This window comes from Ranitomeya imitator, chromosome 1 (assembly GCF_032444005.1).
Source record: "Ranitomeya imitator isolate aRanImi1 chromosome 1, aRanImi1.pri, whole genome shotgun sequence".
Lineage (NCBI taxonomy): Eukaryota > Metazoa > Chordata > Amphibia > Anura > Dendrobatidae > Ranitomeya > Ranitomeya imitator.
The window spans coordinates 21,640,056-21,664,657 of record NC_091282.1 but is presented as its reverse complement, the minus strand read 5'-3'; positions in this window follow the sequence as shown (position 1 = coordinate 21,664,657).

Sequence of the window (24,602 nt, the reverse complement as noted above, 5' to 3'; positions counted from 1 at the left end):
ATCATTGTCTATAGAGAAGTATTACTGGGAGTATCATTGTCTATAGAGAAGTATTACTGGGAGCATCATTGTCTATAGAGAAGTATTACTGGGAGCATCATTGTCTATAGAGAAGTAATACTGGAAGCATCATTGTCTATAGAGAAGTATTACTGGAAGCATCATTGTCTATAGAGAAGTATTACTGGGAGCATCATTGTCTATAGAGAAGTAATACTGGAAGCATCATTGTCTATAGAGAAGTATTACTGGGAGTATCATTGTCTATAGAGAAGTATTACTGGAAGCATCATTGTCTATAGAGAAGTATTACTGGGAGCATCATTGTCTATAGAGAAGTAATACTGGAAGCATCATTGTCTATAGAGAAGTATTACTGGGAGTATCATTGTCTATAGAGAAGTATTACTGGGAGTATCATTGTCTATAGAGAAGTATTACTGGGAGCATCATTGTCTATAGAGAAGTATTACTGGAAGCATTATTGTCTATAGAGAAGTATTACTGGGAGCATCAATATCTATAGAGAAGTATTACTGGGAGTATCATTGTATATAGAGAAGTATTACTGGAAGCATCATTGTCTATAGAGAAGTATTACTGGGAGCATCATTGTCTATAGAGAAGTATTACTGGGAGTATCATTGTTTATAGAGAAGTATTACTGGGAGCATCATTGTCTATAGAGAAGTATTACTGGAAGCATCATTGTCTATAGAGAAGTATTACTGGGAGTATAATTGTCTACAGAGAAGTATTACTGGGAGAATCATTGTCTATAGAGAAGTATTACTGGGAGTATCATTGTCTATAGAGAAGTATTACTGGGAGCATCATTGTGTATAGAGAAGTATTACTGGGAGCATCATTGTCTATAGAGAAGTATTACAGGAAGTATCATTGTCTATAGAGAAGTATTACTGGAAGCATCATTGTCTATAGAGAAGTATTACTGGAAGCATCATTGTCTATAGAGAAGTATTACTGGGAGCATCATTGTCTATAGAGAAGTATTACTGGGAGCATCATTGTGTATAGAGAAGTATTACTGGGAGCATCATTGTCTATAGAGAAGTATTACTGGGAGTAGCATTGTCTATAGAGAAGTATTACTGGGAGTATCATTGTCTATAGAGATATATTACTGGGAGCATTATTGTCTATAGAGAAGTATTACTGGAAGCATCATTGTCTATAGAGAAGTATTACTGGGAGTATCATTGTCTATAGAGAAGTATTACTGGGAGCATCATTGTCTATAGAGAAGTATTACTGGGAGCATCATTGTCTATAGAGAAGTAATACTGGAAGCATCATTGTCTATAGAGAAGTATTACTGGAAGCATCATTGTCTATAGAGAAGTATTACTGGGAGCATCATTGTCTATAGAGAAGTAATACTGGGAGCATCATTGTCTATAGAGAAGTATTACTGGGAGTATCATTGTCTATAGAGAAGTATTACTGGGAGCATCATTGTCTATAGAGAAGTATTACTGGGAGCATCATTGTGTATAGAGAAGTATTACTGGGAGCATCATTGTCTATAGAGAAGTATTACTGGGAGCATCATTGTCTATAGAGAAGTATTACTGGGAGCATCATTGTGTATAGAGAAGTATTACTGGGAGCATCATTGTCTATAGAGAAGTATTACTGGGAGCATCATGGTCTATAGAGAAGTATTACTGGGAGTATCATTGTCTATAGAGAAGTATTACTGGAAGCATCATTGTCTATAGAGAAGTATTACTGGGAGCATCATTGTGTATAGAGAAGTATTGCTGGGAGCATCATTGTCTATAGAGAAGTATTGCTGGGAGCATCATTGTCTATAGAGAAGTATTACTGGGAGTATCATTGTCTATAGAGAAGTATTACTGGAAGCATCATTGTCTATAGAGAAGTATTACTAGGAGCATCATTGTCTATAGAGAAGTATTACTGGGAGCATTATTGTGTATAGAGAAGTATTACTGGAAGCATCATTGTCTATAGAGAAGTATTACTGGGAGCATCATTGTCTATAGAGAAGTATTGCTGGGAGCATCATTGTCTATAGAGAAGTATTACTGGAAGCATCATTGTCTATAGAGAAGTATTACTAGGAGCATCATTGTCTATAGAGAAGTATTACTGGGAGCATTATTGTGTATAGAGAAGTATTACTGGAAGCATCATTGTCTATAGAGAAGTATTACTGGGAGCATCATTGTCTATAGAGAAGTATTGCTGGGAGCATCATTGTCTATAGAGAAGTATTACTGGGAGTATCATTGTCTATAGAGAAGTAATACTGGAAGCATCATTGTCTATAGAGAAGTATTACTGGGAGCATCATTATCTATAGCGAAGTATTACTGGGAGCATCATTGTCTATAGAGAAGTATTACTGGGAGCATCATTGTCTATAGAGAAGTATTACTGGGTGTATCATTGTCTATAGAGAAATATTACTGGGAGTATCATTGTATATAGAGAAATATTACTGGGAGTATCATTGTCTATAGAGAAATATTACTGGGAGTATCATTGTCTATAGAGAAGTATTACTGGGAGCATCATTGTCTATAGAGAAGTATTACTGGGAGCATCATTGTCTATAGAGAAGTATTACTGGGAGTATCATTGTCTATAGAGAAGTATTACTGGGAGTATCATTGTCTATAGAGAAGTATTACTGGGAGCATCATTGTCTATAGAGAAGTATTACTGGGAGCATCATTGTCTATAGAGAAGTATTACTGGGGGCATCATTGTATATAGAGAAGTATTACTGGGAGCATCATTGTCTATAGAGAAGTATTACTGGGAGCATCATTGTCTATAGAGAAGTATTACTGGGAGCATCATTGTCTATAGAGAAGTATTACTGGGGGCATCATTGTCTATAGAGAAGTATTACTGGAAGCATCACTGTCTATAGAGAAGTATTACTGGGAGTATCATTGTCTATAGAGAAGTATTACTGGGAGTATCATTGTCTATAGAAAAATATTACTGGGAGTATCATTGTCTATAGAGAAATATTACTGGGAGTATCATTGTATATAGAGAAATATTACTGGGAGTATCATTGTCTATAGAGAAATATTACTAGGAGTACCATTGTCTATAGAGAAGTATTACTGGGAGCATCATTGTCTATAGAGAAATATTACTGGGAGCATCATTATCTATAGAGAAGTATTACTGGGAGCATCATTGTCTATAGAGAAATATTACTGGGAGCATCATTGTCTATAGAGAAGTGTTACTGGGAGCATCATTGTCTATAGAGAAATGTTACTGGGAGCATCATTATCTATAGAGAAGTATTACTGGGAGCATCATTGTCTATAGAGAAGTATTACTGGGAGTATCACTGTCTATAGAGAAGTATTACTGGGAGCATCATTGTCTATAGAGAAGTATTACTGGAAGCATCATTATCTATAGAGAAGTATTACTGGGAGCATCATTGTCTATAGAGAAGTATTACTGGGAGCATCATTGTCTATAGAGAAGTATTACTGGGAGCATCATTGTCTATAGAGAAGTATTACTGGGAGCATCATTGTCTATAGAGAAGTATTACTGGGAGTATCATTGTCTATAGAGAAGTATTACTGGGAGTATCATTGTCTATAGAGAAGTATTACTGGGAGCATCATTGTGTATAGAGAAGTATTACTGGGAGCATCATTGTCTATAGAGAAGTATTACAGGAAGTATCATTGTCTATAGAGAAGTATTACTGGGAGCATCATTGTCTATAGAGAAGTATTACTGGGAGCATCATTGTCTATAGAGAAGTATTACTGGGAGCATCATTGTCTATAGAGAAGTATTACTGGGAGCATCATTGTCTATAGAGAAGTATTACTGGGAGTATCATTGTCTATAGAGAAGTATTACTGGGAGTATCATTGTCTATAGAGAAGTATTACTGGGAGCATCATTGTGTATAGAGAAGTATTACTGGGAGCATCATTGTCTATAGAGAAGTATTACAGGAAGTATCATTGTCTATAGAGAAGTATTACTGGGAGCATCATTGTCTATAGAGAAGTATTACTGGGAGTATCATTGTCTATAGAGAAGTATTACAGGAAGTATCATTGTCTATAGAGAAGTATTACTGGGAGCATCATTGTCTATAGAGAAGTGTTACTGGGAGTATCATTGTCTATAGAGAAGTATTACTGGGAGTATCATTGTCTATAGAGAAGTATTACTGGGAGCATCATTGTGTATAGAGAAGTATTACTGGGAGCATCATTGTCTATAGAGAAGTATTACTGGGAGTATCATTGTCTATAGAGATGTATTACTGGGAGCATCATTGTCTATAGAGAAGAATTACTGGAAGCATCATTGTCTATAGAGAAGTATTACTGGGAGCATCATTGTCTATAGAGAAGTATTGCTGGGAGCATCATTGTCTATAGAGAAGTATTACTGGGAGTATCATTGTCTATAGAGAAGTAATACTGGAAGCATCATTGTCTATAGAGAAGTAATACTGGAAGCATCATTGTCTATAGAGAAGTATTACTGGGAGCATCATTATCTATAGCGAAGTATTACTGGGAGCATCATTGTCTATAGAGAAGTATTACTGGGAGCATCATTGTCTATAGAGAAGTATTACTGGGAGCATCATTGTCTATAGAGAAGTATTACTGGGTGTATCATTGTCTATAGAGAAATATTACTGGGAGTATCATTGTATATAGAGAAATATTACTGGGAGTATCATTGTCTATAGAGAAGTATTACTGGGAGCATCATTGTCTATAGAGAAGTATTACTGGGAGCATCATTGTCTATAGAGAAGTATTACTGGGAGCATCATTGTCTATAGAGAAGTATTACTGGGAGTATCATTGTCTATAGAGAAGTATTACTGGGAGCATCATTGTCTATAGAGAAGTATTACTGGGAGCATCATTGTCTATAGAGAAGTATTACTGGGAGCATCATTGTCTATAGAGAAGTATTACTGGGGGCATCATTGTCTATAGAGAAGTATTACTGGGGGCATCATTGTCTATAGAGAAGTATTACTGGGAGCATCATTGTCTATAGAGAAGTATTACTGGGAGCATCATTGTCTATAGAGAAGTATTACTGGGTGTATCATCGTCTATAGAAAAATATTACTGGGAGTATCATCGTCTATAGAGAAATATTACTGGGAGTATCATTGTATATAGAGAAATATTACTGGGAGTATCATTGTCTATAGAGAAATATTACTGGGAGTACCATTGTCTATAGAGAAGTATTACTGGGAGCATCATTGTCTATAGAGAAATATTACTGGGAGCATCATTATCTATAGAGAAGTATTACTGGGAGCATCATTGTCTATAGAGAAATATTACTGGGAGCATCATTGTCTATAGAGAAGTGTTACTGGGAGCATCATTGTCTATAGAGAAGTATTACTGGGAGTATCATTGTCTATAGAGAAGTATTACTGGGAGCATCAATATCTATAGAGAAGTATTACTGGGAGTATCATTGTCTATAGAGAAGTATTACTGGGAGCATCATTGTCTATAGAGAAGTATTACTGGGAGTATCATTGTCTATAGAGAAGAATTACTGGGAGTATCATTGTCTACAGAGAAGTATTACTGGGAGTATCATTGTCTATAGAGAAGTATTACTGGGAGTACCATTGTCTATAGAAAAGTATTATTGGGAGCATCATTGTCTATAGAGAAGTATTACTGGGAGTATCATTGTCTATAGAGAAGTATTACTGGGAGTACCATTGTCTATAGAGAAGTATTACTGGGAGCATCATTGTCTATAGAAGTATTACTGGGAGCATCATTGTCTATAGAGAAGTATTACTGGGAGCATCATTGTCTATAGAGAAGTATTACTGGGAGTATCATTGTCTATAGAGAAGTATTACTGGAAGCATCATTGTCTATAGAGAAGTATTACTGTAAGCATCATTATCTATAGAGAAGTATTACTGGGAGCATCATTGTCTATAGAGAAGTATTACTGGGAGCATCATTGTCTATAGAGAAGTATTACTGGGAGTATCATTGTCTATAGAGAAGTATTACTGGGAGCATCATTGTCTATAGAGAAGTATTGCTGGGAGCATCATTGTCTATAGAGAAGTATTACTGGGAGTATCATTGTCTATAGAGAAGTAATACTGGAAGCATCATTGTCTATAGAGAAGTAATACTGGAAGCATCATTGTCTATAGAGAAGTATTACTGGGAGCATCATTATCTATAGCGAAGTATTACTGGGAGCATCATTGTCTATAGAGAAGTATTACTGGGAGCATCATTGTCTATAGAGAAGTATTACTGGGAGCATCATTGTCTATAGAGAAGTATTACTGGGTGTATCATTGTCTATAGAGAAATATTACTGGGAGTATCATTGTATATAGAGAAATATTACTGGGAGTATCATTGTCTATAGAGAAGTATTACTGGGAGCATCATTGTCTATAGAGAAGTATTACTGGGAGCATCATTGTCTATAGAGAAGTATTACTGGGAGCATCATTGTCTATAGAGAAGTATTACTGGGAGTATCATTGTCTATAGAGAAGTATTACTGGGAGCATCATTGTCTATAGAGAAGTATTACTGGGAGCATCATTGTCTATAGAGAAGTATTACTGGGAGCATCATTGTCTATAGAGAAGTATTACTGGGGGCATCATTGTCTATAGAGAAGTATTACTGGGGGCATCATTGTCTATAGAGAAGTATTACTGGGAGCATCATTGTCTATAGAGAAGTATTACTGGGAGCATCATTGTCTATAGAGAAGTATTTCTGGGTGTATCATCGTCTATAGAAAAATATTACTGGGAGTATCATCGTCTATAGAGAAATATTACTGGGAGTATCATTGTATATAGAGAAATATTACTGGGAGTATCATTGTCTATAGAGAAATATTACTGGGAGTACCATTGTCTATAGAGAAGTATTACTGGGAGCATCATTGTCTATAGAGAAATATTACTGGGAGCATCATTATCTATAGAGAAGTATTACTGGGAGCATCATTGTCTATAGAGAAATATTACTGGGAGCATCATTGTCTATAGAGAAGTGTTACTGGGAGCATCATTGTCTATAGAGAAGTATTACTGGGAGTATCATTGTCTATAGAGAAGTATTACTGGGAGCATCAATATCTATAGAGAAGTATTACTGGGAGTATCATTGTCTATAGAGAAGTATTACTGGGAGCATCATTGTCTATAGAGAAGTATTACTGGGAGTATCATTGTCTATAGAGAAGAATTACTGGGAGTATCATTGTCTACAGAGAAGTATTACTGGGAGTATCATTGTCTATAGAGAAGTATTACTGGGAGTACCATTGTCTATAGAAAAGTATTATTGGGAGCATCATTGTCTATAGAGAAGTATTACTGGGAGTATCATTGTCTATAGAGAAGTATTACTGGGAGTACCATTGTCTATAGAGAAGTATTACTGGGAGCATCATTGTCTATAGAGAAGAATTACTGGGAGTATCATTGTCTACAGAGAAGTATTACTGGGAGTATCATTGTCTATAGAGAAGTATTACTGGGAGTACCATTGTCTATAGAAAAGTATTATTGGGAGCATCATTGTCTATAGAGAAGTATTACTGGGAGTATCATTGTCTATAGAGAAGTATTACTGGGAGTACCATTGTCTATAGAGAAGTATTACTGGGAGCATCATTGTCTATAGAGAAGTGTTACTGGGAGCATCATTGTCTATAGAGAAGTATTACTGGGAGTATCATTGTCTATAGAGAAGTATTACTGGGAGCATCAATATCTATAGAGAAGTATTACTGGGAGTATCATTGTCTATAGAGAAGTATTACTGGGAGCATCATTGTCTATAGAGAAGTATTACTGGGAGTATCATTGTCTATAGAGAAGAATTACTGGGAGTATCATTGTCTACAGAGAAGTATTACTGGGAGTATCATTGTCTATAGAGAAGTATTACTGGGAGTACCATTGTCTATAGAAAAGTATTATTGGGAGCATCATTGTCTATAGAGAAGTATTACTGGGAGTATCATTGTCTATAGAGAAGTATTACTGGGAGTACCATTGTCTATAGAGAAGTATTACTGGGAGCATCATTGTCTATAGAGAAGTATTACTGGGAGCATCATTGTCTATAGAGAAGTATTACTGGGAGTATCATTGTCTATAGAGAAGTATTACTGGAAGCATCATTGTCTATAGAGAAGTATTACTGTAAGCATCATTATCTATAGAGAAGTATTACTGGGAGCATCATTGTCTATAGAGAAGTATTACTGGGAGCATCATTGTCTATAGAGAAGTATTACTGGGAGTATCATTGTCTATAGAGAAGTATTACTGGGAGCATCATTGTCTATAGAGAAGTATTACTGGGAGCATCATTGTCTATAGAGAAGTATTACTGGGAGTATCATTGTCTATAGAGAAGTATTACTGGGAGTATCATTGTCTATAGAGAAGTATTACTGGGAACATCATTGTCTGTAGAGAAGTATTACTGGGAGCATCATTGTCTATAGAGAAGTATTACTGGGAGCATCATTGTCTATAGAGAAGTATTACTGGGAGTATCATTGTCTATAGAGAAGTATTACTGGGAGTATCATTGTCTACAGAGAAGTATTACTGGGAGTATCATTGTCTATAGAGAAGTATTACTGGAAGCATCATTGTCTATAGAGAAGTATTACTGGGAGCATCAATATCTATAGAGAAGTATTACTGGGAGCATCATTGTCTATAGAGAAGTATTACTGGGAGTACCATTGTCTATAGAGAAGTATTATTGGGAGCATCATTGTCTATAGAGAAGTATTACTGGGAGTATCATTGTCTATAGAGAAGTATTACTGGGAGTACCATTGTCTATAGAGAAGTATTACTGGGAGCATCATTGTCTATAGAAGTATTACTGGGAGTATCATTGTCTATAGAAAAGTATTACTGGGAGCATCATTGTCTATAGAGAAGTATTACTGGGAGTATCATTGTCTATAGAGAAGTATTACTGGAAGCATCATTGTCTATAGAGAAGTATTACTGTAAGCATCATTATCTATAGAGAAGTATTACTGGGAGCATCATTGTCTATAGAGAAGTATTACTGGGAGCATCATTGTCTATAGAGAAGTATTACTGGGAGTATCATTGTCTATAGAGAAGTATTACTGGGAGTATCATTGTCTATAGAGAAGTGTTACTGGGAGCATCAATATCTATAGAGAAGTATTACTGGAAGCATCATTGTCTATAGAGAAGTATTACTGGGAGCATCATTGTCTATAGAGAAGTATTACTGGGAGCATCAATATCTATAGAGAAGTATTACTGGGAGTATCATTGTCTATAGAGAAGTATTAGTGGGAGTATCATTGTCTATAGATAAGTATTACTGGGAGCATCATTGTCTATAGAGAAGTATTACTGGGAGTATCATTGTCTATAGAGAAGTATTACTGGGAGTATCATTGTCTATAGAGAAGTATTACTGGGAGCATCATTGTCTACAGAGAAGTATTACTGGGAGTATCATTGTCTATAGAGAAGTATTACTGGGAGTATCATTGTCTACAGAGAAGTATTACTGGGAGCATCATTGTCTACAGAGAAGTATTACTGGGAGCATCATTGTCTATAGAGAAGTATTACTGGGAGCATCATTGTCTATAGAGAAGTATTACTGGGAGTATCATTGTCTATAGAGAAGTATTACTGGGAGCATCATTGTCTACAGAGAAGTATTACTGGGAGCATCATTGTCTATAGAGAAGTATTACTGGGAGCATCGTAATCTATAGAGAAGTATTACTGGGAGTATCATTGTCTATAGAGAAATATTACTGGGAGTATCATTGTCTATAGAGAAGTATTACTGGGAGTATCATTGTCTATAGAGAAGTGTTACTGGGAGCATCATTGTCTATAGAGAAGTATTACTGGGAGTATCATTGTCTATAGAGAAATATTACTGGGCGTATCATTGTCTATAGGGAAATATTACTGGGAGTATCATTGTCTATAAAGAAGTATTACTGGGAGCATCATTGTCTATAGAGAAGTATTACTGGGAGTATCATTGTCTATAGAGAAATATTACTGGGAGCATCATTGTCTATAGAGAAGTATTACTGGGAGCATCATTGTCTATAGAGAAGTATTACTGGGAGTATCATTGTCTATAGAGAAATATTACTGGGAGTATCATTGTCTATAGAGAAGTATTACTGGGAGCATCATTGTCTATAGAGAAGTATTACTGGGAGTATCATTGTCTATAGAGAAATATTACTGGGAGCATCATTGTCTATAGAGAAGTATTACTGGGAGTATCATTGTCTATAGAGAAATATTACTGGGAGTATCATTGTCTATAGAGAAATATTACTGGGAGTATCATTGTCTATAGAGAAGTATTACTGGGAGCATCATTGTCTATAGAGAAGTATTACTGGGAGCATCATTATCTATAGAGAAGTATTACTGGGAGCATCATTGTCTATAGAGAAGTGTTACTGGGAGCATCATTGTCTATAGAGAAGTATTACTGGGAGCATCATTGTCTATAGAGAAGTATTACTGGGAGCATCATTTTCTATAGAGAAGTGTTACTGGGAGCATCATTATCTATAGAGAAGTATTACTGGGAGCATCATTGTCTATAGAGAAGTATTACTGGGGGCATCATTGTCTATAGAGAAGTGTTACTGGGAGCATCATTGTCTATAGAGAAGTATTACTGGGAGTATCATTGTCTATAGAGAAGTATTACTGGGAGTATCATTGTCTATAGAGAAGTATTACTGGGAGCATAATTGTGTATAGAGAAGTATTACTGGGAGCATCATTGTCTACAGAGAAGTATTACTGGGAGCATCATTGTCTACAGAGAAGTATTACTGGGAGCATCATTGTCTACAGAGAAGTTTTACTGGGAGCATCATTGTCTATAGAGAAGTATTACTGGGAGCATCATTGTCTATAGAGAAGTATTACTGGGAGTATCATTGTCTATAGAGAAGTATTACTGGGAGCATCATTGTCTACAGAGAAGTATTACTGGGAGCATCATTGTCTATAGAGAAATATTACTGGGAGTATCATTGTGTATAGAGAAGTATTACTGTGAGCATCATTGTCTATAGAGAAGTATTACTGGGAGTATCATTGTCTATAGAGAAATATTACTGGGAGTATCATTGTCTATAGAGAAATATTACTGGGAGTATCATTGTCTATAGAGAAGTATTACTGGGAGCATCATTGTCTATAGAGAAGTATTACTGGGAGCATCATTATCTATAGAGAAGTATTACTGGGAGCATCATTGTCTATAGAGAAGTGTTACTGGGAGCATCATTGTCTATAGAGAAGTATTACTGGGAGCATCATTGTCTATAGAGAAGTATTACTGGGAGCATCATTTTCTATAGAGAAGTGTTACTGGGAGCATCATTATCTATAGAGAAGTATTACTGGGAGCATCATTGTCTATAGAGAAGTATTACTGGGGGCATCATTGTCTATAGAGAAGTGTTACTGGGAGCATCATTGTCTATAGAGAAGTATTACTGGGAGTATCATTGTCTATAGAGAAGTATTACTGGGAGTATCATTGTCTATAGAGAAGTATTACTGGGAGCATAATTGTGTATAGAGAAGTATTACTGGGAGCATCATTGTCTACAGAGAAGTATTACTGGGAGCATCATTGTCTACAGAGAAGTATTACTGGGAGCATCATTGTCTACAGAGAAGTTTTACTGGGAGCATCATTGTCTATAGAGAAGTATTACAGGGAGCATCATTGTCTATAGAGAAGTATTACTGGGAGTATCATTGTCTATAGAGAAGTATTACTGGGAGCATCATTGTCTACAGAGAAGTATTACTGGGAGCATCATTGTCTATAGAGAAGTATTACTGGGAGCATCATTGTCTATAGAGAAGTATTACTGGGAGTATCATTGTCTATAGAGAAGTATTACTGGGAGCATCATTGTCTACAGAGAAGTATTACTGGGAGCATCATTGTCTATAGAGAAGTATTACTGGGAGCATCGTAATCTATAGAGAAGTATTACTGGGAGTATCATTGTCTATAGAGAAATATTACTGGGAGTATCATTGTCTATAGAGAAGTATTACTGGGAGCATCATTGTCTATAGAGAAGTGTTACTGGGAGCATCATTGTCTATAGAGAAGTATTACTGGGAGTATCATTGTCTATAGAGAAATATTACTGGGAGTATCATTGTCTATAGGGAAATATTACTGGGAGTATCATTGTCTATAAAGATGTATTACTGGGAGTATCATTGTCTATAGAGAAGTATTACTGGGAGTATCATTGTCTATAGAGAAGTATTACTGAGAGCATCATTGTCTATAGAGAAGTATTACTGGGAGTATCATTGTCTATAGAGAAGTATTACTGGGAGTATCATTGTCTATAGAGAAATATTACTGGGAGTATCATTGTCTATAGAGAAGTATTACTGGGAGCATCATTGTCTATAGAGAAGTATTACTGGGAGTATCATTGTCTATAGAGAAATATTACTGGGAGCATCATTGTCTATAGAGAAGTATTACTGGGAGTATCATTGTCTATAGAGAAATATTACTGGGAGTATCATTGTCTATAGAGAAGTATTACTGGGAGCATCATTGTCTATAGAGAAGTGTTACTGGGAGCATCATTGTCTATAGAGAAGTATTACTGGGAGTATCATTGTCTATAGAGAAATATTACTGCGAGTATCATTGTCTATAGAGAAATATTACTGGGAGTATCATTGTCTATAGAGAAATATTACTGGGAGTATCATTGTCTATAGAGAAATATTACTGGGAGTATCATTGTCTATAGAGAAGTATTACTGTGAGCATCATTGTCTATAGAGAAGTATTACTGGGAGTATCATTGTCTATAGAGAAATATTACTGGGAGTATCATTGTCTATAGAGAAATATTACTGGGAGTATCATTGTCTATAGAGAAGTATTACTGGGAGCATCATTGTCTATAGAGAAGTATTACTGGGAGCATCATTATCTATAGAGAAGTATTACTGGGAGCATCATTGTCTATAGAGAAGTGTTACTGGGAGCATCATTGTCTATAGAGAAGTATTACTGGGAGCATCATTGTCTATAGAGAAGTATTACTGGGAGCATCATTTTCTATAGAGAAGTGTTACTGGGAGCATCATTATCTATAGAGAAGTATTACTGGGGGCATCATTGTCTATAGAGAAGTGTTACTGGGAGCATCATTGTCTATAGAGAAGTATTACTGGGAGTATCATTGTCTATAGAGAAGTATTACTGGGAGTATCATTGTCTATAGAGAAGTATTACTGGGAGTATCATTGTCTATAGAGAAGTATTACTGGGAGTATCATTGTCTATAGAGAAGTATTACTGGGAGCATAATTGTGTATAGAGAAGTATTACTGGGAGCATCATTGTCTATAGAGAAGTATTACTGGGAGTATCATTGTCTATAGAGAAGTATTACTGGGAGCATCATTGTCTATAGAGAAGTATTACTGGGAGCATCATTGTCTATAGAGAAGTATTACTGGAATCATCATTGTCTATAGAGAAGTATTACAGGAAGTATCATTGTCTATAGAGAAGTATTACTGGAAGCATCATTGTCTATAGAGAAGTATTACTGGGAGCATCATTGTCTATAGAGAAGTATTACTGGGAGCATCGTAATCTATAGAGAAGTATTACTGGGAGTATCATTGTCTATAGAGAAATATTACTGGGAGTATCATTGTCTATAGAGAAGTATTACTGGGAGCATCATTGTCTATAGAGAAGTGTTACTGGGAGCATCATTGTCTATAGAGAAGTATTACTGGGAGTATCATTGTCTATAGAGAAATATTACTGGGAGTATCATTGTCTATAGGGAAATATTACTGGGAGTATCATTGTCTATAAAGATGTATTACTGGGAGTATCATTGTCTATAGAGAAGTATTACTGGGAGTATCATTGTCTATAGAGAAGTATTACTGAGAGCATCATTGTCTATAGAGAAGTATTACTGGGAGTATCATTGTCTATAGAGAAGTATTACTGGGAGTATCATTGTCTATAGAGAAATATTACTGGGAGTATCATTGTCTATAGAGAAGTATTACTGGGAGCATCATTGTCTATAGAGAAGTATTACTGGGAGTATCATTGTCTATAGAGAAATATTACTGGGAGCATCATTGTCTATAGAGAAGTATTACTGGAAGTATCATTGTCTATAGAGAAATATTACTGGGAGTATCATTGTCTATAGAGAAGTATTACTGGGAGCATCATTGTCTATAGAGAAGTGTTACTGGGAGCATCATTGTCTATAGAGAAGTATTACTGGGAGTATCATTGTCTATAGAGAAATATTACTGCGAGTATCATTGTCTATAGAGAAATATTACTGGGAGTATCATTGTCTATAGAGAAATATTACTGGGAGTATCATTGTCTATAGAGAAATATTACTGGGAGTATCATTGTCTATAGAGAAGTATTACTGTGAGCATCATTGTCTATAGAGAAGTATTACTGGGAGTATCATTGTCTATAGAGAAATATTACTGGGAGTATCATTGTCTATAGAGAAATATTACTGGGAGTATCATTGTCTATAGAGAAGTATTACTGGGAGCATCATTGTCTATAGAGAAGTATTACTGGGAGCATCATTATCTATAGAGAAGTATTACTGGGAGCATCATTGTCTATAGAGAAGTGTTACTGGGAGCATCATTGTCTATAGAGAAGTATTACTGGGAGCATCATTGTCTATAGAGAAGTATTACTGGGAGCATCATTTTCTATAGAGAAGTGTTACTGGGAGCATCATTATCTATAGAGAAGTATTACTGGGAGCATCATTGTCTATAGAGAAGTATTACTGGGGGCATCATTGTCTATAGAGAAGTGTTACTGGGAGCATCATTGTCTATAGAGAAGTATTACTGGGAGTATCATTGTCTATAGAGAAGTATTACTGGGAGTATCATTGTCTATAGAGAAGTATTACTGGGAGCATAATTGTGTATAGAGAAGTATTACTGGGAGCATCATTGTCTATAGAGAAGTATTACTGGGAGTATCATTGTCTATAGAGAAGTATTACTGGGAGCATCATTGTCTATAGAGAAGTATTACTGGGAGCATCATTGTCTATAGAGAAGTATTACTGGAATCATCATTGTCTATAGAGAAGTATTACAGGAAGTATCATTGTCTATAGAGAAGTATTACTGGAAGCATCATTGTCTATAGAGAAGTATTACTGGGAGCATCATTGTCTATAGAGAAGTATTACTGGAAGCATCATTGTCTATAGAGAAGTATTACTGGGAGCATCATTGTCTATAGAGAAGTATTACTGGGAGCATCATTGTGTATAGAGAAGTATTACTGGGAGTATCATTGTCTATAGAGAAGTAATACTGGAAGCATCATTGTCTATAGAGAAGTATTACTGGGAGTATCATTGTCTATAGAGAAGTATTACTGGAAGCATCATTGTCTATAGAGAAGTATTACTGGAAGCATCATTGTCTATAGAGAAGTATTACTGGGAGTATCATTGTCTATAGAGAAGTATTACTGGGAGCATCATTGTCTATAGAGAAGTATTACTGGGAGCATCATTGTCTATAGAGAAGTAATACTGGAAGCATCATTGTCTATAGAGAAGTATTACTGGAAGCATCATTGTCTATAGAGAAGTATTACTGGGAGCATCATTGTCTATAGAGAAGTAATACTGGAAGCATCATTGTCTATAGAGAAGTATTACTGGGAGTATCATTGTCTATAGAGAAGTATTACTGGAAGCATCATTGTCTATAGAGAAGTATTACTGGGAGCATCATTGTCTATAGAGAAGTAATACTGGAAGCATCATTGTCTATAGAGAAGTATTACTGGGAGTATCATTGTCTATAGAGAAGTATTACTGGGAGTATCATTGTCTATAGAGAAGTATTACTGGGAGCATCATTGTCTATAGAGAAGTATTACTGGAAGCATTATTGTCTATAGAGAAGTATTACTGGGAGCATCAATATCTATAGAGAAGTATTACTGGGAGTATCATTGTATATAGAGAAGTATTACTGGAAGCATCATTGTCTATAGAGAAGTATTACTGGGAGCATCATTGTCTATAGAGAAGTATTACTGGGAGTATCATTGTTTATAGAGAAGTATTACTGGGAGCATCATTGTCTATAGAGAAGTATTACTGGAAGCATCATTGTCTATAGAGAAGTATTACTGGGAGTATAATTGTCTACAGAGAAGTATTACTGGGAGAATCATTGTCTATAGAGAAGTATTACTGGGAGTATCATTGTCTATAGAGAAGTATTACTGGGAGCATCATTGTGTATAGAGAAGTATTACTGGGAGCATCATTGTCTATAGAGAAGTATTACAGGAAGTATCATTGTCTATAGAGAAGTATTACTGGAAGCATCATTGTCTATAGAGAAGTATTACTGGAAGCATCATTGTCTATAGAGAAGTATTACTGGGAGCATCATTTTCTATAGAGAAGTATTACTGGGAGCATCATTGTGTATAGAGAAGTATTACTGGGAGCATCATTGTCTATAGAGAAGTATTACTGGGAGTAGCATTGTCTATAGAGAAGTATTACTGGGAGTATCATTGTCTATAGAGATATATTACTGGGAGCATTATTGTCTATAGAGAAGTATTACTGGAAGCATCATTGTCTATAGAGAAGTATTACTGGGAGTATCATTGTCTATAGAGAAGTATTACTGGGAGCATCATTGTCTATAGAGAAGTATTACTGGGAGCATCATTGTCTATAGAGAAGTAATACTGGAAGCATCATTGTCTATAGAGAAGTATTACTGGAAGCATCATTGTCTATAGAGAAGTATTACTGGGAGCATCATTGTCTATAGAGAAGTAATACTGGGAGCATCATTGTCTATAGAGAAGTATTACTGGGAGTATCATTGTCTATAGAGAAGTATTACTGGGAGCATCATTGTCTATAGAGAAGTATTACTGGGAGCATCATTGTGTATAGAGAAGTATTACTGGGAGCATCATTGTCTATAGAGAAGTATTACTGGGAGCATCATTGTCTATAGAGAAGTATTACTGGGAGCATCATTGTGTATAGAGAAGTATTACTGGGAGCATCATTGTCTATAGAGAAGTATTACTGGGAGCATCATGGTCTATAGAGAAGTATTACTGGGAGTATCATTGTCTATAGAGAAGTATTACTGGAAGCATCATTGTCTATAGAGAAGTATTACTGGGAGCATCATTGTGTATAGAGAAGTATTGCTGGGAGCATCATTGTCTATAGAGAAGTATTGCTGGGAGCATCATTGTCTATAGAGAAGTATTACTGGGAGTATCATTGTCTATAGAGAAGTATTACTGGAAGCATCATTGTCTATAGAGAAGTATTACTAGGAGCATCATTGTCTATAGAGAAGTATTACTGGGAGCATTATTGTGTATAGAGAAGTATTACTGGAAGCATCATTGTCTATAGAGAAGTATTACTGGGAGCATCATTGTCTATAGAGAAGTATTGCTGGGAGCATCATTGTCTATAGAGAAGTATTACTGGAAGCATCATTGTCTATAGAGAAGTATTACTAGGAGCATCATTGTCTATAGAGAAGTATTACTGGGAGCATTATTGTGTATAGAGAAGTATTACTGGAAGCATCATTGTCTATAGAGAAGTATTACTGGGAGCATCATTGTCTATAGAGAAGTATTGCTGGGAGCATCATTGTCTATAGAGAAGTATTACTGGGAGTATCATTGTCTATAGAGAAGTAATACTGGAAGCATCATTGTCTATAGAGAAGTATTACTGGGAGCATCATTATCTATAGCGAAGTATTACTGGGAGCATCATTGTCTATAGAGAAGTATTACTGGGAGCATCATTGTCTATAGAGAAGTATTACTGGGTGTATCATTGTCTATAGAGAAATATTACTGGGAGTATCATTGTATATAGAGAAATATTACTGGGAGTATCATTGTCTATAGAGAAATATTACTGGGAGTATCATTGTCTATAGAGAAGTATTACTGGGAGCATCATTGTCTATAGAGAAGTATTACTGGGAGCATCATTGTCTATAGAGAAGTATTACTGGGAGTATCATTGTCTATAGAGAAGTATTACTGGGAGTATCATTGTCTATAGAGAAGTATTACTGGGAGCATCATTGTCTATAGAGAAGTATTACTGGGAGCATCATTGTCTATAGAGAAGTATTACTGGGGGCATCATTGTATATAGAGAAGTATTACTGGGAGCATCATTGTCTATAGAGAAGTATTACTGGGAGCATCATTGTCTATAGAGAAGTATTACTGGGAGCATCATTGTCTATAGAGAAGTATTACTGGGGGCATCATTGTCTATAGAGAAGTATTACTGGAAGCATCACTGTCTATAGAGAAGTATTACTGGGAGTATCATTGTCTATAGAGAAGTATTACTGGGAGTATCATTGTCTATAGAAAAATATTACTGGGAGTATCATTGTCTATAGAGAAATATTACTGGGAGTATCATTGTATATAGAGAAATATTACTGGGAGTATCATTGTCTATAGAGAAATATTACTAGGAGTACCATTGTCTATAGAGAAGTATTACTGGGAGCATCATTGTCTATAGAGAAATATTACTGGGAGCATCATTATCTATAGAGAAGTATTACTGGGAGCATCATTGTCTATAGAGAAATATTACTGGGAGCATCATTGTCTATAGAGAAGTGTTACTGGGAGCATCATTGTCTATAGAGAAATGTTACTGGGAGCATCATTATCTATAGAGAAGTATTACTGGGAGCATCATTGTCTATAGAGAAGTATTACTGGGAGTATCACTGTCTATAGAGAAGTATTACTGGGAGCATCATTGTCTATAGAGAAGTATTACTGGGAGCATCATTATCTATAGAGAAGTATTACTGGGAGCATCATTGTCTATAGAGAAGTATTACTGGGAGCATCATTGTCTATAGAGAAGTATTACTGGGAGCATCATTGTCTATAGAGAAGTATTACTGGGAGCATCATTGTCTATAGAGAAGTATTACTGGGAGTATCATTGTCTATAGAGAAGTATTACTGGGAGTATCATTGTCTATAGAGAAGTATTACTGGGAGCATCATTGTGTATAGAGAAGTATTACTGGGAGCATCATTGTCTATAGAGAAGTATTACAGGAAGTATCATTGTCTATAGAGAAGTATTACTGGGAGCATCATTGTCTATAGAGAAGTATTACTGGGAGCATCATTGTCTATAGAGAAGTATTACTGGGAGCATCATTGTCTATAGAGAAGTATTACTGGGAGCATCATTGTCTATAGAGAAGTATTACTGGGAGTATCATTGTCTATAGAGAAGTATTACTGGGAGTATCATTGTCTATAGAGAAGTATTACTGGGAGCATCATTGTGTATAGAGAAGTATTACTGGGAGCATCATTGTCTATAGAGAAGTATTACAGGAAGTATCATTGTCTATAGAGAAGTATTACTGGGAGCATCATTGTCTATAGAGAAGTATTACTGGGAGTATCATTGTCTATAGAGAAGTATTACAGGAAGTATCATTGTCTATAGAGAAGTATTACTGGGAGCATCATTGTCTATAGAGAAGTGTTACTGGGAGTATCATTGTCTATAGAGAAGTATTACTGGGAGTATCATTGTCTATAGAGAAGTATTACTGGGAGCATCATTGTGTATAGAGAAGTATTACTGGGAGCATCATTGTCTATAGAGAAGTATTACTGGGAGTATCATTGTCTATAGAGAAGTATTACTGGGAGCATCATTGTCTATAGAGAAGAATTACTGGAAGCATCATTGTCTATAGAGAAGTATTACTGGGAGCATCATTGTCTATAGAGAAGTATTGCTGGGAGCATCATTGTCTATAGAGAAGTATTACTGGGAGTATCATTGTCTATAGAGAAGTAATACTGGAAGCATCATTGTCTATAGAGAAGTAATACTGGAAGCATCATTGTCTATAGAGAAGTATTACTGGGAGCATCATTATCTATAGCGAAGTATTACTGGGAGCATCATTGTCTATAGAGAAGTATTACTGGGAGCATCATTGTCTATAGAGAAGTATTACTGGGAGCATCATTGTCTATAGAGAAGTATTACTGGGTGTATCATTGTCTATAGAGAAATATTACTGGGAGTATCATTGTATATAGAGAAATATTACTGGGAGTATCATTGTCTATAGAGAAGTATTACTGGGAGCATCATTGTCTATAGAGAAGTATTACTGGGAGCATCATTGTCTATAGAGAAGTATTACTGGGAGCATCATTGTCTATAGAGAAGTATTACTGGGAGTATCATTGTCTATAGAGAAGTATTACTGGGAGCATCATTGTCTATAGAGAAGTATTACTGGGAGCATCATTGTCTATAGAGAAGTATTACTGGGAGCATCATTGTCTATAGAGAAGTATTACTGGGGGCATCATTGTCTATAGAGAAGTATTACTGGGGGCATCATTGTCTATAGAGAAGTATTACTGGGAGCATCATTGTCTATAGAGAAGTATTACTGGCAGCATCATTGTCTATAGAGAAGTATTACTGGGTGTATCATCGTCTATAGAAAAATATTACTGGGAGTATCATCGTCTATAGAGAAATATTACTGGGAGTATCATTGTATATAGAGAAATATTACTGGGAGTATCATTGTCTATAGAGAAATATTACTGGGAGTACCATTGTCTATAGAGAAGTATTACTGGGAGCATCATTGTCTATAGAGAAATATTACTGGGAGCATCATTATCTATAGAGAAGTATTACTGGGAGCATCATTGTCTATAGAGAAATATTACTGGGAGCATCATTGTCTATAGAGAAGTGTTACTGGGAGCATCATTGTCTATAGAGAAGTATTACTGGGAGTATCATTGTCTATAGAGAAGTATTACTGGGAGCATCAATATCTATAGAGAAGTGTTACTGGGAGCATCATTGTCTATAGAGAAGTATTACTGGGAGCATCATTGTCTATAGAGAAGTATTACTGGGAGCATCAATATCTATAGAGAAGTATTACTGGGAGTATCATTGTCTATAGAGAAGTATTACTGGGAGCATCATTGTCTATAGAGAAGTATTACTGGGAGTATCATTGTCTATAGAGAAGAATTACTGGGAGTATCATTGTCTACAGAGAAGTATTACTGGGAGTATCATTGTCTATAGAGAAGTATTACTGGGAGTACCATTGTCTATAGAAAAGTATTATTGGGAGCATCATTGTCTATAGAGAAGTATTACTGGGAGTATCATTGTCTATAGAGAAGTATTACTGGGAGTACCATTGTCTATAGAGAAGTATTACTGGGAGCATCATTGTCTATAGAAGTATTACTGGGAGCATCATTGTCTATAGAGAAGTATTACTGGGAGCATCATTGTCTATAGAGAAGTATTACTGGGAGTATCATTGTCTATAGAGAAGTATTACTGGAAGCATCATTGTCTATAGAGAAGTATTACTGTAAGCATCATTATCTATAGAGAAGTATTACTGGGAGCATCATTGTCTATAGAGAAGTATTACTGGGAGCATCATTGTCTATAGAGAAGTATTACTGGGAGTATCATTGTCTATAGAGAAGTATTACTGGGAGCATCATTGTCTATAGAGAAGTATTACTGGGAGCATCATTGTCTATAGAGAAGTATTACTGGGAGTATCATTGTCTATAGAGAAGTATTACTGGGAGTATCATTGTCTATAGAGAAGTATTACTGGGAACATCATTGTCTGTAGAGAAGTATTACTGGGAGCATCATTGTCTATAGAGAAGTATTACTGGGAGCATCATTGTCTATAGAGAAGTATTACTGGGAGTATCATTGTCTATAAAGAAGTATTACTGGGAGTATCATTGTCTACAGAGAAGTATTACTGGGAGTATCATTGTCTATAGAGAAGTATTACTGGAAGCATCATTGTCTATAGAGAAGTATTACTGGGAGCATCAATATCTATAGAGAAGTATTACTGGGAGCATCATTGTCTATAGAGAAGTATTACTGGGAGTACCATTGTCTATAGAGAAGTATTATTGGGAGCATCATTGTCTATAGAGAAGTATTACTGGGAGTATCATTGTCTATAGAGAAGTATTACTGGGAGTACCATTGTCTATAGAGAAGTATTACTGGGAGCATCATTGTCTATAGAAGTATTACTGGGAGTATCATTGTCTATAGAAAAGTATTACTGGGAGCATCATTGTCTATAGAGAAGTATTACTGGGAGTATCATTGTCTATAGAGAAGTAATACTGGAAGCATCATTGTCTATAGAGAAGTATTACTGGGAGCATCATTATCTATAGCGAAGTATTACTGGGAGCATCATTGTCTATAGAGAAGTATTACTGGGAGCATCATTGTCTATAGAGAAGTATTACTGGGTGTATCATTGTCTATAGAGAAATATTACTGGGAGTATCATTGTATATAGAGAAATATTACTGGGAGTATCATTGTCTATAGAGAAATATTACTGGGAGTATCATTGTCTATAGAGAAGTATTACTGGGAGCATCATTGTCTATAGAGAAGTATTACTGGGAGCATCATTGTCTATAGAGAAGTATTACTGGGAGTATCATTGTCTATAGAGAAGTATTACTGGGAGTATCATTGTCTATAGAGAAGTATTACTGGGAGCATCATTGTCTATAGAGAAGTATTACTGGGAGCATCATTGTCTATAGAGAAGTATTACTGGGGGCATCATTGTATATAGAGAAGTATTACTGGGAGCATCATTGTCTATAGAGAAGTATTACTGGGAGCATCATTGTCTATAGAGAAGTATTACTGGGAGCATCATTGTCTATAGAGAAGTATTACTGGGGGCATCATTGTCTATAGAGAAGTATTACTGGAAGCATCACTGTCTATAGAGAAGTATTACTGGGAGTATCATTGTCTATAGAGAAGTATTACTGGGAGTATCATTGTCTATAGAAAAATATTACTGGGAGTATCATTGTCTATAGAGAAATATTACTGGGAGTATCATTGTATATAGAGAAATATTACTGGGAGTATCATTGTCTATAGAGAAATATTACTAGGAGTACCATTGTCTATAGAGAAGTATTACTGGGAGCATCATTGTCTATAGAGAAATATTACTGGGAGCATCATTATCTATAGAGAAGTATTACTGGGAGCATCATTGTCTATAGAGAAATATTACTGGGAGCATCATTGTCTATAGAGAAGTGTTACTGGGAGCATCATTGTCTATAGAGAAATGTTACTGGGAGCATCATTATCTATAGAGAAGTATTACTGGGAGCATCATTGTCTATAGAGAAGTATTACTGGGAGTATCACTGTCTATAGAGAAGTATTACTGGGAGCATCATTGTCTATAGAGAAGTATTACTGGGAGCATCATTATCTATAGAGAAGTATTACTGGGAGCATCATTGTCTATAGAGAAGTATTACTGGGAGCATCATTGTCTATAGAGAAGTATTACTGGGAGCATCATTGTCTATAGAGAAGTATTACTGGGAGCATCATTGTCTATAGAGAAGTATTACTGGGAGTATCATTGTCTATAGAGAAGTATTACTGGGAGTATCATTGTCTATAGAGAAGTATTACTGGGAGCATCATTGTGTATAGAGAAGTATTACTGGGAGCATCATTGTCTATAGAGAAGTATTACAGGAAGTATCATTGTCTATAGAGAAGTATTACTGGGAGCATCATTGTCTATAGAGAAGTATTACTGGGAGCATCATTGTCTATAGAGAAGTATTACTGGGAGCATCATTGTCTATAGAGAAGTATTACTGGGAGCATCATTGTCTATAGAGAAGTATTACTGGGAGTATCATTGTCTATAGAGAAGTATTACTGGGAGTATCATTGTCTATAGAGAAGTATTACTGGGAGCATCATTGTGTATAGAGAAGTATTACTGGGAGCATCATTGTCTATAGAGAAGTATTACAGGAAGTATCATTGTCTATAGAGAAGTATTACTGGGAGCATCATTGTCTATAGAGAAGTATTACTGGGAGTATCATTGTCTATAGAGAAGTATTACAGGAAGTATCATTGTCTATAGAGAAGTATTACTGGGAGCATCATTGTCTATAGAGAAGTGTTACTGGGAGTATCATTGTCTATAGAGAAGTATTACTGGGAGTATCATTGTCTATAGAGAAGTATTACTGGGAGCATCATTGTGTATAGAGAAGTATTACTGGGAGCATCATTGTCTATAGAGAAGTATTACTGGGAGTATCATTGTCTACAGAGAAGTATTACTGGGAGCATCATTGTCTATAGAGAAGAATTACTGGAAGCATCATTGTCTATAGAGAAGTATTACTGGGAGCATCATTGTCTATAGAGAAGTATTGCTGGGAGCATCATTGTCTATAGAGAAGTATTACTGGGAGTAT